This window comes from Canis aureus, chromosome 10 (genome assembly GCF_053574225.1).
Source record: "Canis aureus isolate CA01 chromosome 10, VMU_Caureus_v.1.0, whole genome shotgun sequence".
In the NCBI taxonomy this organism is placed as follows: domain Eukaryota; kingdom Metazoa; phylum Chordata; class Mammalia; order Carnivora; family Canidae; genus Canis; species Canis aureus.
In genome coordinates, this window is record NC_135620.1 from 51,912,610 (window position 1) to 51,925,329 (window position 12,720).

Below are 12,720 nucleotides of genomic sequence, written 5' to 3' on the forward strand. Positions count from 1 at the left end.
AGGTGGTGAGGAGTCTCTGATTGCTCAGGTCCAGCTCGTGGGTCAACCGGCAGTCACATTCTTTCCATGAATTTATCTCTACACATGACAGGACATTTTAGAAAGTACATTTCTATGTTACTAGTAGATGAAAGAAAAACAAGTTTATTGGAGTGAGAAAAAATTCCAAAGTAGAAACTAGTTAGTAAGAAATAGGACACATAAAATTGTAGAATATAGTTAAATGTGTGCTTAGAGGGAAGTTTCTAGCTTTCAATAAATATACTTACATATATATCAAGAGCTAAGCCTTAATCTCAAAGCATGAGAAGAAAAGCAAATTATACCCAAATAGAATAGAAGGAAATCTTAAAAATTAGATCAGAAATTAATAAAATGGAAATAATGCAATAGAGGGAATCAACCAAATTTTTTTTTAAGATTTTATTTATTTATTCATGAGAGGCACACAGAGAGAGGCAAAGACATAGGCAGAAGGAGAAGCTGGCTCCCTGCGGGGGGCCCAATGCAGGACTTGATCCCAGGACTGGATCATGCCCTGAGCCAAAGGCAGACGCTCAACCACTGAGCCACCCAGGTGCCCCTAAAATGTTTCTCTCTGAACATTTCTCTCTGTAAGATTGAAATGAAAAGGAAAAATAATTCCTTCAGAAATATAAAAACCTGATGGGGATATTATGAGAAGGAAAATTATCTGCCGATCTCATTTATGAACATAAATACAAAAATCTTGAACAGATTAATCAAGAAAACTTTGCAGTATGTAAAACAGTTAGTAGATAGTGACTAATTTGGTTCTGTTCTAGGAATGTGAAGTTGGTTTGATATTTAAAAACCAATCTGGGGCACCTGGGTGGCTGAGTTGGCTAAGCATCCAACTCTTGATTTGGGCTCAGGTCATGATCTCAGGATCGTAGGATTGAGCCTTAAGACGAACTCTGCACTTAGAGTCTGTTTGTCCCTCCCTCTCTGCTTCTCCCCACCTCCCTCCTTATGCTCTCTCTCTCTCAAATAAATAAAATTTCAAAAAAGAAAAAGAAAAGAAACCCAATCCAAGCAATTCACCTCCATTGAAAGAATAAAGAGAAAGTCATATAATTTAATAGATGCCAAAAAGCTTAATAAAATTCAAAATTTACAAGTAGGGAAAAAACATCTTAGTGAGCAAGAGACAGAAAGGTATTTTCTTTTTCTCTTTTTTTGTTTATTCATGAGAGACACACAGAGAGAAGCAGAGACATAGGCAGAGGGAGAAGCAGACTCCATGCAGGGAGCTCAATGTGGGATTCAGTCCCCAGACTCTGGGATCACACCCTGAGCCAAAGGCAGACACTCAGCCACTAAGCCACCCATGCGTCCCCAGAAAGGTATTTTCTTAATGTGGCAAGAAATAACTACATAAACCTACATTAACATCAATTTTTTTTTAAGTAAGCTCTTTGCCCAATGTTGAGCTTGAACTCACCACCCCAAGATCAAGAGTTGCATGCTCTACTGACTGAGCCAGCTAGGCATCCCCAGCAAATATCATTCTCAATGGTGAAATAGTAAAGATTTTCCTTTACATATGTGAATTTCAAATAAGCAAAGAATAAAGCAAAAATAAGGGGGACAAAAACCCTACCTCTACTACTTACATTCAACATTGTAATGGAGGGAAGAAATAAAAGTTATAAGGATTGGAAAGGAAGAAACATCATTTGCAGATGATAGGATAGTATACATAGAAAATACAAAAGAATATAGAAAAACTATTAGAATTAATTAGGAAGGTTACAGAAAACAGGGTCAATACACAAAAATCCATTGCATTTCTTTATATCAGCAACAGCAGAAAAAGAAATTTTAGTTTATTTTTTTAAAAGATTTTATTTATTTATTTGAGGGAGAGAATGAGAGAGAGAGATCACAAACAGGGGAAGAGGAGAGGGAGAAGCACACTCCCTGTTGAGCAGGGAGCAGATGATGTGGAGCTCAATCGCAGGACTGTGGGGTCATGACAAGAGCCCAAGGCAGCCGCTTAACCAACTGAGCCACCCAAGCATCCTAGAAAAATAAGTTTTAAAGGCTATTATTTATAACAGTGTAAACATATCAAATACCTAGGAAAAAATAATAAGACTATGTGAGACCCTAAATATAAAGAAGACCTAAGCCAAAAGAGGATTATATTGTGTTTATAGATTGAAGGCTCAGTGTTTCAAAGGTATCAAGTCTCCTTATAGTGATCCATTTCAGTCAGAATCTCAACAAGTAGGGTGATGGTGGTGATTTTTGGTGGAACTTGACAAGCTGATTATAAAATTCATATGGAAATGCAACAACCAAGAATAGCCAAGACACTTATGAAGAAAAGGAATAAGACTAATTGAAAGGTAAACTAATTAAGACAGTATGGGGGTGCCTGGGTGGCTGGGTCAGTTAGGTTAAGCATCTAACTCTTGATTCTGGCTGGGGTCTTGATCTCATAGGTCCTGGGATCAAGCCCCGAGTCAGGTTCCATGCTCAACGGGGAGTCTGCTTAAAGATTCTCTCCTTTTGCTTCTCCCCCCACTCTTGTTTGTGCTCTCTCGCTCTCTCTCTCTATAATAAATAAATCTTAAAAAAAAAAAGTATGGTCTGCACAGGATAGATAAATAAAGCAACACACCAGAATAGAGTCCAGAAATAGACCCTCACAGGTATGGATATCAGCTTCATGACAAAGGTGGCACTGCAGAGCAATGGGGAAAGAACAGCCTTTCCAGTAAATGATGCTGGGATAATTGAATATCTGTACAGAAATAACATAATTTGCCCAATGTCCTACAATGGCTATGTGGTGAAGTCAGGTCTTTTTTTCTTTTCTTTCTTAAGTTTATTTATTTATTTAAGTAATCTCTATACCCAACGTGAGGCTCAAACTCATGACCTGAGATCAAGAGTCACATAGTCTTCCAACTCAGCCAGCCAGGCACCCAGAGGCAGGTTTTTGAACCCAAATACATCTGGCCCTATTTTAAGTCCATATCCTTTACATTCTGCCAATGGCCCAGTCACCTCTCAAAGCTGTCATGAACAACGGGACTGGAAGTTATGGAAGGGCTTTGTGAACTGTGAGTTCTGTGAGCACCTGTAGGAGAGGCTACGTCCATTGAGATGATTGCTGCCTTCCAGGAAGGTAGTGTGGCTTTGTCTGATGGCCCTAAAGCCCCTGGTTGGCCTCTCTCCTTTCCAGTGAATCGTAGCTGGGCCTGAGTACCAAGTCCCCTTTCAAAGAGCAGCCCTTGGGTTAGCTACCAGCTAAGGCACTGGAGCAGGAGGCTGACATTTGGGCACAGATGCTCAGGGCTGGAGGGCTTCCAGGGCACGGTGAGAGTCTGACGCTCTGATATTCCCTTGGGGTCTGTCTCCAGCAGCGTTTGGGAGAAAACAAGAGCTAGGCCACGAGAGACCATTGGGACAAGTTTGTGTTTCACTTTGCAAGCTGAACTTGGTGTTTTTGCAGCTTTGGTCCAGGTGATAAGGGAGTCTAAAGAAGGAAGAGCAACAGGGCCCTCCCGGAAGGCTTGCAGCAAAAGCCTAGCTCCCTTCCTGTGAGCCATGCCCCTGGGAGTGCCTCAGGATTGCCCGGAGTTGCCCCTCCCTGCCCGGTTTCCTGGATTGACAAAGGAGACCTTTGTTTCTGGCCTTGAGTCCTATCTTAAGCACCCCAGCAGGAACCTCAAACAGCAGAAGGAGCTGGAGAAATGAAACAACTTGGAGAGTTCTCCTAGAACCGCAGCTGGCGGCCCTAAAGGGTCCTCACAGCCTCCCCAGTTTCTGGCCTTGGTCACCCATGGAGTCAACACTGGGCTCCTAGTCCAAGGTTTCCTTAGCTCCCTCTACTGCCTGCATCCGCCCCAAGCAAAGCCCCTCCAGCAGTGTCCTCACCCCAGAGCTGGTGGCGGGCCAGGGAAAGGCTTGGCAGGCTTTATTTCCCATGAAGAAAAGCCCTGGAACAGTCTTCTGGAGGGTATGGGCAGTGAGCCTGCAAGATAGGGCAGGCCCAAGATGGGGAGAGCGCCCACAGGCCCTGGGCAGCTGGCAGGACAGACTCATCAGTCAAACCCACCAGTCACCAGGCCCAGGCCTGTGAGAGGCAAAGGTGCACCCCAGCCCCAGAGGCAGAGGCAGAGCAGCCGGCTGCCTCTGGGCTGAGACCAGTCATGGGGGAGGTTTCTTCGGATCTCAGCAGCAAGTCTTGCCCATGGTCTCATTGCGGCTGGGTCAGCTTCCATCCAGCGCAAACCACATGAAACATGAATCAGTGAGGTCTGGAGTCTGATAAAGTCAAACCCAAAGACTTGTTTCTTAACACTCTTGGTTCAGTCTGTCTAAAAATCATGAGTCATCAGACCAATGAAAACACTGCCCTGGCTTCACTTAGGAAGGTACCATTAGGGGCACCTGGGTGGCTCAGGGGTTGAACGACTGCCTTTGTCTCTCAGGTCGTGATCCCAGGGCCCTGGGATCGAGTCCTGGATCAGGCTCCCCGCAGGGAGCCTGCTTCTCTCTCTGCCTCTGTCTGTCTCTGCCTCTCTGTGTCTCTCATGAATAAATAAATAGAATCTTAAAAAAAAAAAAAGAAAGAAAGAAAAGGTACCATCGGCTAAGAACTTGAGATTGGTGGGGCAGCTGCCTCCTTTAGGCAGAGGCTGCATGGTGAGGGAGGATAGGTGCCTCGGGACAATACCTTAGTGAATCCTCCTGACACCAGGTGTCAGCCCAGGGCAGGGACACTGCTGAGCAGGGCATGAAGGAGCTGTGCTGGCAGTGAGCCAGGTTGTTGCTTACCCAAGTGATGCTTCCAGAAGCAGAAAGCAGCCTCACTTCTTTGGGGCCACTGGGGTCTTCAGCCCTCAGGGGTCTTCTTTCCTCCTCATACCCCATGACTCAGGCCTCCTGCACCCCCATGGATGATTTCTTTTTTTTTTTTTAATTTAAATTCAATTAACCAACACATAGTACATCATCAGTTTCAGATGTAGTGTTCAATAATTCATCAGTTGCGTATAACACCCAGTGCTCATCACATCACGTGCTCTCCTTTGCCTATCACCCAGTTACCCATGGATGACTTCAATGTTAACCACCTCATGTGTCTCCCAGACTGTGGTCACAGTGATGTCTCTGCTCTGAGAGCCGCTGCCAGGAGCTATGCTTGATTCCCAAGTCCTCTAAACTGTAAAAGGAAAACAAAACAAAATGAAAAGTGCACAAAATAAAAACCATGCTCTTGAGCTCAGTCCTCGATCTACACACTTCCTTTGGCAGTGCTGCTGATGCCAGGCTTGAAGTAAGGACCACAGCCTTCCTGCTGGGGTGGGGCACCGCTCAGCCTGCAGCCTCTAGCTTCCTTCTACTTATTCTGTGGAGGGAGTGCTGCTGAGTCTGGACGAACAACTGGATCATGGTCCGGTGGCCAGTGGGACTCAGGAGAGCTGGGGTGGACACTAACCCGGTGTGACCTTGTACAAGTCACATGACCTCCCTAAGGTTCAGTTCCTTGTCATGGGGATTATTGTGTGAGCACCGCAGAGCAGGTAGGAAAGTGCTAGGTGCGCTGGCAAGGGCAGGGCCTTGTACCTGCAGCCTCCCTTGCCTGCTCTCACTGCTTACATGGCTCTGGTGAGGTTGTAAACTACAGAGCTGGGACCTTGAAGCCAGCCTGTCTCCTGCGTTACTGTTATTAGAGGAGGCCAGAGTCACTGAGATAATAGGACGCTTTCCCACAAACGGAGTGACTTACAAGGCCCAAGTCCCTGGCTGGATAACATCCCCTAGCCCACCATGTCCAAATTTCGCAATGCAGACAGCTCCATCTGGCTGAGCCCCATGGAGCTGGGCAGGGTGGGGCAAGGCTGAGCCCACAACTCTAGGCACCCTACCAGATGAGGATTCAAAGTCAGAGGCATACCAAGGCCTGGTATCCACCCTCCTCTGGCTCATGTCTTCCAGGCAGGGACCAGGTCCAAGAGTACAGGCCAATTGTCCAGCACTCCCATCTGGACCGGACATGAGTCTCCATAGCTCTGTGCTCAAATCTGTGTCAAAATCCAGATGTCAGGGGCTCCCTCAACAACAGAGCTCCTGGACTCTGGGGCCAAAGATCCCTGGGCAGTGGAGACCCCCTGACTTCCTCATTAGGCTCACACTCCTCACTGGGTCATGATCAGGTGCCTGAGGCCAATCTTGCTCCTTTAAAGCTGGGGCACAATGCCCTCTCCCATTCTTTTTGTTCTTTAACATTTTTATGGGGCCGCCCCCCCGTGGCTCAGCAGTTTAGCATCGCCTACAGCTCAGGGCGTGATCCTGGAGACCTGGGATCAAGTCCCACGTCAGGCTCCCTGCATGGAACCTGCTTCTCCCTCTGCCTGTGTCTCTGCCTCTCTCTCCTCTCTGTGTATTCTAATGAATAAATAAATAAAATCTTAAAAAAAATTTTTTATAACCCCAAGTATAAAAGGCATGAACGTTCAATTGTACTCAGGAAAGAGTGCCAAGGAATGCCCCACCTTTTTCAAAATCTGAGAGAATAGCCAGAAGCTCATCAGCTCAAGCTGAGCTCCTGTCTGGCCTCCCTGAACATCCTCACAGCGCCATGTCCTACCACATGGGAACAGGGCACAGGCCTCCACCATTCCTCTGTGGGAGGAAGCCTCCATCCTCCTTCCAAGTCTGGGCACTTGCAAGGAAGGCATGCAACCCCCCAGGGGACAATCCAGCTCATTCTTTCAATGGGGCCAGCACTGTTAATGCCCTCAGGCAACCCCCAAAACACTAAAGATTGTTACCCCCAAATGGGAGACTGGCTGTAGTCTGTGCTGAGAAGGGAAGATCATCTCTTCATTTTATTGCTCATGCATCTGCTCCCACAATCACAGAGTAATTTCTGCACTAAATTATTTATGTATTTCCCTACCATATATGGAAATACCATTCTCTAGTTTGCTTTTTTTTTTTATACCTCTTCCTAATCAATAAATATAGATCCACTTCATCATTCTCAATGGTCACTCTGTATTTAATTGCTTGGATGCACCTCATTTTACTTAGCAGAGTCCTTCATTGACGGTAGCTTCTAAGTGTTCCTATTACAAGCAGTGGCCTAGCAAACGCTGCTGCACATACATCTTGGTGCACAGCTCTGTTTTCTTTAGATAAATTCCTAGAAGCTGAATTGCAAGGTCAAGGGATAGGTCCACTTTTAAGATTTACTTCTCTACTAGGGTGCCTGGGTTGTTCAGTCGGTTGAGCGTCTGACTCTTGATTTTGGCTCAGGTTGTGATCTTAGGGTTGTGGCATCGAACCCCACACTGGGCTACCTGCTCAGTGAGGGAATCTGCTGGAGACTCTTTCTCTCCCTCCCCTGGCTGGCTCAAACATGTATGCATGCATGATGGCTCTAAATAAATAAATCTTGGAAGATTTTTATAAAGATTTTTTCAAGATTTTTATTCTAAATAAATAAATCTTGGGGGAAAAAAGGATTTACTTTTCTACTGTTTGCTCCCAGAAAGGTTGTACCAATATAGCAGCGTGAGGGTGGAGGTTCTCCTGCCCTCACCCACACCAAGTCATAGGACCATCTCTTTGAAGTGTCTCTCCTATCCTCCAGAACCCCGTTGTGCTCTCCCTCCTGACCCTTGGGGGGGTCTTTCCCCTTCATCTAGACGGAACCTGTCTAGGTGACTGTTTGCATGCCAAGGTGTAATCTTGCCCAGCTTGTCATTTCTTCCTTTAAAAAGTCTCCACCTCAAACCCTAGTTTCTGCCAACCAGTAAACGGGAACCAAGGGGGTGCTCTGGGAACAGGCGCCTCCTTGCCCCTTAGTCATGATATCCTACCAGAAGAGTCCAGACTTCACCTTCTCCACCCAAACGCCCCTGGCTAAGGGATAGTCGTACCTATGTCATAGTTCTGCTGCATCTAGCTTCCTTAGGGAAAAGTGTTGGTTTTGGGCAAAGGTAGCAACTGCAAAGCCAGTCATCTGGGGCAGAGCGCCAAGCTGGATTCAGCAAGCACGCTGAATGCCCACGGTTTGCAGATCCTCAGGGGGCCAGCCCTTTTCACGCTCAAAACCTCCAGGTGGATGCTGGACTCACACCACCATACTCAGCCACCTCTCAAAGCAGGATGAACTCAAGTTTGGCTATGGGGAGCTGCTTCATTTTTTTAAAATTGTGGTAAAATATACTAGCTTGGTCTTTTCAGGCTGCTATAACAAAAATCATATAGACTAGATGGCTTATCAACAACAGAAATTTACTTCTCATAGTTCTGGAGGCTGGGAAGTCTAAGATCAAGGTGCTGGCAGATTTAATGTCTGGTGAGGGGCTGCTTCCCGGTGCACAGACTGCACACCTCACCTTCTTGCTATAAAACCTCACGTGACAGAAGGGATGGGGGAACTCTCTGGGTCTCTCTCTCTCTCTCTCCTTTTATTTTATTATTTTTATTTTTTTAATTTTTATTTATTCATGATAGTCACACAGAGAGAGAGAGAGAGGGGCAGAGACACAGGCAGAGGGAGAAGCAGGCTCCATGCACCGGGAGCCCGACCTGGGATTCGATCCCGGGTCTCCAGGATCACGCCCTGGGCCAAAGGCAGGCGCCAAACCGCTGCGCCACCCAGGGATCCCTCTCTCTCTCTTTTTAGAAGGTTTGGTGGACTTCTTGTACTTTTGGGTTCTGTTTTTTAATATTTTTATTTGAGAGATAGCGAGAGAGAACAAGCAGAGGAGAAGGGCAGAGGAAAAAGCAGGTTCTCCTCCCACCATGAGCCCAAGGGGGGCGGGGGGGCTCCATCCCAGGAACCTGAGATCATGACCTGACACTTAACTGAGCCACCCCGGTACCCCTCCCTGGGTCTCTTTTATAAGGGCATTTTTTTTTTTTTTTTTTTTTTATTCATGATAGTCACACAGAGAGAGACAGAGAGGCAGAGACACAGGCAGAGGGAGAAGCAGGCTCCATGCACCGGGAGCCCGACGTGGGATTCGATCCCGGGTCTCCAGGATCATGCCCTGGGCCAAAGGCAGGCGCCAAACCTCTGCGCCACCCAGGGATCCCATATAAGGGCATTTTTTAAAAAAATATTTTACTTATTTATTCATAGAGACAGAGAGAGAGAGGCAGAGACACAGGCAGAGGGAGAAGCAGGCTCCATGCACAGAGCCCGACATGGGACTCGATCCAGGGTCTCCAGGATCACACCCCGGGCTGCAGGCGGCGCCAAACCGCTGCGCCACCGGGGCTACCCTTTTAAGGGCATTAATCCCATGCATGAGGGCTCTGTCTTCATGACCTAACCACCTCCCAAAGTCCCCAGCTCCAAATACTATCATATTGGGAATAAAGTTCTGTGGGTTTTTTTTTTTTTAAGATTTTATTTATTTATTTGACAGAGAAAGAGGGGGAGAGAGCACAATCAGGGGGAGTGGCAGCAACAGGGAGAGGGAGAAGCAGGCTCCCCGCTGAGCAGAGTCCAATGCAGGGCTGGATCCCAGGACGCTTAACCAACTCAGCCACCCAGGTGCCCAGGTTAAAGTTTCAATATGAATTTTGGGGGGATGCATTCAGTCTATAGTAAATATACATAACATGGAATTTAACTACTTTTAAGTACACAGTTCGGTGGCATTTGATACATTCATATTGTGAAACTATCACCACCATCTATCTTCAGAACTTTTTTATCTTCTACCGCTGAAACTCTGGACTCATTGAACACTTACTCCCCATTCTTCCCTCTACTCACTCTCCCTTCTGGCCTTGGACAACCGTCACTCAACTTTCTGTCTCTATGAATTTGATTACTTAGGTATCTCACATAGTGGAGTCATGTAGGATTTGTCCTTTTGTAACTGGTTCATTTCATTTAGCATAATGTCTTCAAGGTTTCTCCATGTTGTAGCATATGTCAGAATTTTTAAAAAAAGATTTTATGTATTTATTCATGAGGGATACAGAGAGAGAGAGAGGCAGAGACACAGGCAGAGGGAGAAGCAGGCTCCATGCAGGGAGCCCAATATGAGACTCGATCCCAGGATTCCAGGATCACTACCTGAGCCAAAGGCAGGCACTAAACCACTGAGCCATCCAGACATCCCTCTTTTTTTTTAAACCACTGAGCCATCCAGACATCCCTCTTTTTTTTTTTTATTAAATATTTTACTTATCTATTTCAGAGAGAGAGAGAGAGAGAGAGAGAAGAGGAGAGGCAGAGAGAGAAAGACTCCCAAGTAGACTCCACACCCAGCAGAGAGCCCAACACGGAGCCCAGTCCCACAACCCTGAGATCACAACCAGAGCTGAAACCAAGAGTCAGACGTCCAACTGATTGGGCCACACAGGTGCCCCAGAATTTCCTTACTTTTTTAAGGCTGAATGGTATTTCACTGGATGTATATACATTTTGTTTATCCATTCATTTGTTGATAGACACTTGGGTCATCTCCATCTTTTTGATAGCTGTGAATAAGGCTGCTGTGAACATGGATACATCGATGTTTAAAGTCCTTGCTTTCTTTTGGGTATATACTCAAGTGAAATTACTGGATCATATGACAATTGTTTAATTTTTTGAGGAATCACCATGTGATTTTCCAAAGGTGCTACACTATATTACATTCCCACCAGCAGTGCACAGTGGTTCCAATTTTTCTACATCCTCACCAACACTTACCTTTTTTTTTTTTTTATTACAGCCATCCTAATTGGTGTGAGGTCATATCTTAGTGTGGTTTTAAGCTGTACAGGGCAGGTGGGGGTACTATTTTTATAAATAAAAACTCAGAGATAAAGTGACTTCTTTCAAGGTGGTATGAAGGGTTAACCTCAGAAATAAGAGGAAACCCAAGATGAGGGCACTTCCTACTGGAGGGAAGGGCAAAACTATGGGGAGACCAGAGGTGGATTCTGAGGGCAAGTCCGAAAACTGAGGGCTCAGAGAGGGGACTCCACTTCCCAAAGTTACACAGTGAGTGGGAAGGCAGAAAGAGCCAGAGGTAATCACCGCTGTTTATAGGGCTTTTACTGGCCACTTTCCCTGTCTGGTGATGTGGCAAGCACCTTGCTCAAGGGCAGATGTCCTTGGAGTGTCACATTCCTCTGGTTTCTGGTCCACTGACCCTATCGCTCCCCACAACAACCATGCCCTGAAGGTTCCTCTGCCTCACAGCCAGGGTACAGTTCCCTGAGCCCAGATAAAGGCAACAGCCACATTCCCTGCCCGGGTACTCTGCCAGAGAAGGAAATGAGGCTGGTCTGGCATGACCTGCTCAGCCAGACAAACCTCATTTCCTTTCTGACAGGGTTAAGAGGTTCCAGTTCTAAGAAATGGGCCTCTGGGAATGTCCAAACTCTCTCACCTCCTGGAACAAACGAGAGGAGGGGAGTCTGCAAGTGTGGCGGAGACTTGGCAACATCTAGAACTTGGCCATCTTCTCATTTCCTTGACCTCTTCCCCCATCCTCCCCACACACAGCTTCCCTCTGTCACCAGCAGCAAACAGTCTTGCCTCGAGAGGTTCCACTCATACACCTCCACAAGTACCCACCAGCCTGGGCACCACAGTCCTGCCTCTGAAGGACGTTTTTAAGTCAGTGATTTGGCATCCAGCTCACATTCTTCCATGTAGGGGGGTCTGGTGCCCACCAAATCCACACAGTAACTACTGGGCTCTGCTGGCTCAGACTTGGTCTGGGTCCATGTGAAGTGGGAGACTAGAGACAGAGCACATCTCAAGGAAGTGGCCAACCCCAGGAGCCTGTCTGCGTCCCCCCACCTTCCTCCTGCCTCCTTCCCTACCTGGCACCCTTGGAGCCTACCGGGGGTTCAAGCCCCCTTCCTCTCCAATCCTCCCATCCTAAACACTTTTGTTCAGGTAAGGCAGGTGGGAAAACATCCCCCGGTGAGGCCCTGGCTATCTCCGGAAGAGGAGTGGTCACATCACAGCACCAGGAAGAGGCAACGGTAGGACTTGAACCCAGGCACTCTGGTCTCTCATAGGCACATGTCAGGTGGTTCTGCATGTTCGTAGGTATGTATCTATGTAGATATGTGCATCTTTGGGGACAGAAGATGCTCCACTTAACCCACACCTTACAGCTTGCAAAGACTCATAAGGCAGCACTCTGTCCAAAAGACCAGAGTCTCCTGTTCAAAGGTCAGACCTGAGCCCTGGGCCACCTCTGTCCAGGTCTGAAGCCCTAGGGGTCCTTCTAGCAGTCACAAGGATGGGTGGGGACAGCTGAATGGCACTGTGGGCACTATAAAGCACTGCCTTTCCTGTTCATGTTTCCCCAGTTGGTTCCATGTTCACAGCTCCGTCAGCCCAGACAGTGAGGGTGAACTCTCTTGCCCACTGGTTTCCTCCAGATGCCAAGTCAACCAAGCCATCATCTAGGAGGCTGCTGGTGCCCGATCCTGGGGGCAGTGAGAAGGAGGAGGCACTGGGGGAGATACAGTCTCAGAACCTCGAGTCACAACTAGACCCCACAGAACACCTCCATAAACTTCCCAGGGCTGCCAGGAAATCTTATTTTGTAGAATACCATTTAGTTACACTGTGAACACCTTGTGCAAATGGCTCGGAGCCCGAGCTCAGAACTATCTTGGCATTTGTTGAATAAAGCAGAATGTGGCCAGAGAATCACTAGGGAAAATTTTATCTTGAAGTGGCACTAGCTACTACGT

The 12,720-nt window shown here is 47.0% G+C and overlaps 1 protein-coding gene across 1 annotated transcript in view; it reads left to right on the forward strand.

Moving 5' to 3' along the window:
- The window catches only part of TZMP1 (transition zone microprotein 1), a 414,174-nt gene extending 405,207 nt beyond the window's left edge, over nt 1-8,967 (forward strand). Inside the window, exon 3 of the transcript XR_013388013.1 lies at nt 8,953-8,967. The gene's annotated coding sequence lies outside the window, so the exon portion shown is untranslated. The remainder of the gene's footprint in view (nt 1-8,952) is intronic.
- Nucleotides 8,968-12,720: the final 3,753 nt, after the last annotated feature.